Source organism: Mus pahari, chromosome 13 (assembly GCF_900095145.1).
Source record: "Mus pahari chromosome 13, PAHARI_EIJ_v1.1, whole genome shotgun sequence".
Taxonomy (NCBI): Eukaryota; Metazoa; Chordata; class Mammalia; order Rodentia; family Muridae; genus Mus; species Mus pahari.
Window position 1 is genome coordinate 74,032,813 of NC_034602.1, and position 2,527 is coordinate 74,035,339.

Sequence of the window (2,527 nt, forward strand, 5' to 3'; positions counted from 1 at the left end):
TCTCTCTCTCTCTCTCTCTCTCTCTCTCTCTCTCTCTCTCTCACACACACACACACACACACACACACACACACACACATAATGGTGGCTTGAATTGGGACAGAAGAGAATGTCAGCAAGGAGGCCAGTTGACAAATCTTTCAGATTTGCCTTTTTCACCTGATACCTGTCTCTAGTTGAACTCATACAGACTGGGCTGCAGAACACATTCGAGACAATACTTCAGAATCACCCTCTTTTTTAGACCTATCACACTGGTTCCTGACGTACCTTAACAACTTAGGCTGATTTTTCATGCCCAAAGCGTTAATTAAACCAAAACATTATGCAATGTTTACTGATTTTGTAAGAAAAAGTTAACATAAAAACAGAAATAAATTTAATCTTCCTATCATGGCTTTAAATTGTAAGTCTTGAAATTTTTCTAAAAATGTATTCTAAAAAAAATAAATATCAACTGTGTGCACCATTTATATTTTTGTTTTTAACACAATTGTGTTTTTTGTTTTTTTGACTTAAAAATGTTTGAGATATACCCGCACTTTGTAGTTTCACTCCACTCTGGAAATGAATAAAACGAGTTAGAACAAGAAACTCCAGGTCAGTTGGGACGAATTCTACAGCCAAATGAAGCAACTATAAAAGTAACTTTTATTTGTCAGATGTAACTGTCCTCTTATAGGCGGCTTACTGCTGAATAAACCCACCCTCTCTAGTTCTTCTGAACTCCAAGTGGCTAGTTCATCTCAGCTGTTCTGGCTCAAACTCTTCACCAAGCTGACTGATTCAAGCTGACTTCTCTCAGCTTCTTACTGAATTCCTCTTCTTGGCCTCAAACTACAGTAGCTTGTTCTAATCGTCTGGCTCCTTCTTATTCCTTGCCTTCACCTGCCTCTGCTGACCTGCACTGAACTTCATAAACTCACTACTGAATTAAACTCCCCTGTACTGCACTCACTGAATGGCCTCCCAACTGAGTGAACTTATTCTTTCCCTGTACTGCTTTCAAATAGGTTCTTTTACCCGTGCTGTTCTTGTGAAAGCTGGCCATATTATAAGTCTGAACTACTCTCTCAAATTTCTCTCTAACTCATCACCTTGTCTACACCTCAACTAGACACCACTTCCGTACATAGAGGTTTCCTTCCACAAACTAACATTATCTACAAGATTTGTGAGTAAAGGTATTCACGAAGGGTATGTCTGTCTTCCAGGCAAAGCAGTCAAGTTGCTGGATTAAAATTCCTCTACAAGCAACAAAGATAGTGAAAAGGTTAAGCATGACTTGGAAACTTGATGAAGGGTAGTGTCTCTTTCTGTTAGCCTCCGGAAGTCCGTTTGTCATTCATTTTAGCTTATTAGTAAGGGACCAGCAGATTTCATTCAGAAATGCATGGGTACCTTGGTAGATGGCTTCCAGATCTAGACCACAGAGGTTGTACATGACAGCAGCTTCTACTGAATCAGCGTGGTCCTGAACTTCATAGACTTGTGAAAGATGTACACAAACTATAATGATTGTTCTGGTACAGATTCTAACATTGTAAGCATCATTGTTCTAGTACCGATTCAAGCATCCAGATTCTTTTCTTCTACTAGACTCTACTTGTAACGCTAGGCTAACGAACCTTATTTAAGGTTCCTGAGGATGAAATTTTGCCTTTCTGTGTAAAGTTGAGCAGCAGTTCAAAGCAGAAATGTTTAATAATACCATCTATTTGTCTGTGAAATAGCAGCACTGTGGAACTGCAGGAGGCGAAGCCTGACCTAATGCAACCTCTCTTATTTGCTTTTCCTGTAATGGTTCAAATTTCTTTTTGCCAGGATTAAAATACAGAACATTCCCCATGGGCTTGTGGTATTGAACAGTTGGTTTATAGGTAGAGGTACTGTTTGCAGTGTCTAGAGACATTGGGATAAAGCAGGTCACCTTGGGGAGTTCTTTGAGACTTTCTGTTCCTAGCTTCTTCCTGTCTCCACTGCTTTGATTCCTGAGAAGCATAAGGTGGCCATTGAGACTCCCACTGACACAGGTTTTGTTACACACTGAGAGAAGACACATGAGGCAAAGTGATCGTGATTGAAGTGACACACCAAAATAACAGTTTCCTCATTTAAGCTGGCTGTACTGCTTAGTCAGAGTGAGCAGGAAGGCTGTTTTCAGCAAAGTAGGGTGCTGAAAGCGAATGAGCTTTGCCATCCCTATGTAGAAGAGATTCCACATCACTCTTTGCAGAAGGATATTTATTTTATAAAATTATTTTTACTCAACATGGAAGAGTATGGAGGTGAATACATATTTGTCCTGTTAGAAATACCAGACTGGAACTGTCTAAATATCAGCATTTAACTCTGGGTGCCATTCATAGAATGAGCAGATGGCTTTGGATACATTTGGTATAGGTCACTCTTGATATTTAATTTCCCAGGGCTACAAGTTCAATCCTGAACACCAAGAAAGAAAGAAGGAGGGAGGGAGAGAGAGAGGGAGAGAGAGAGAGAGAGAGAGAGAGAGAGAGAGAGAGAG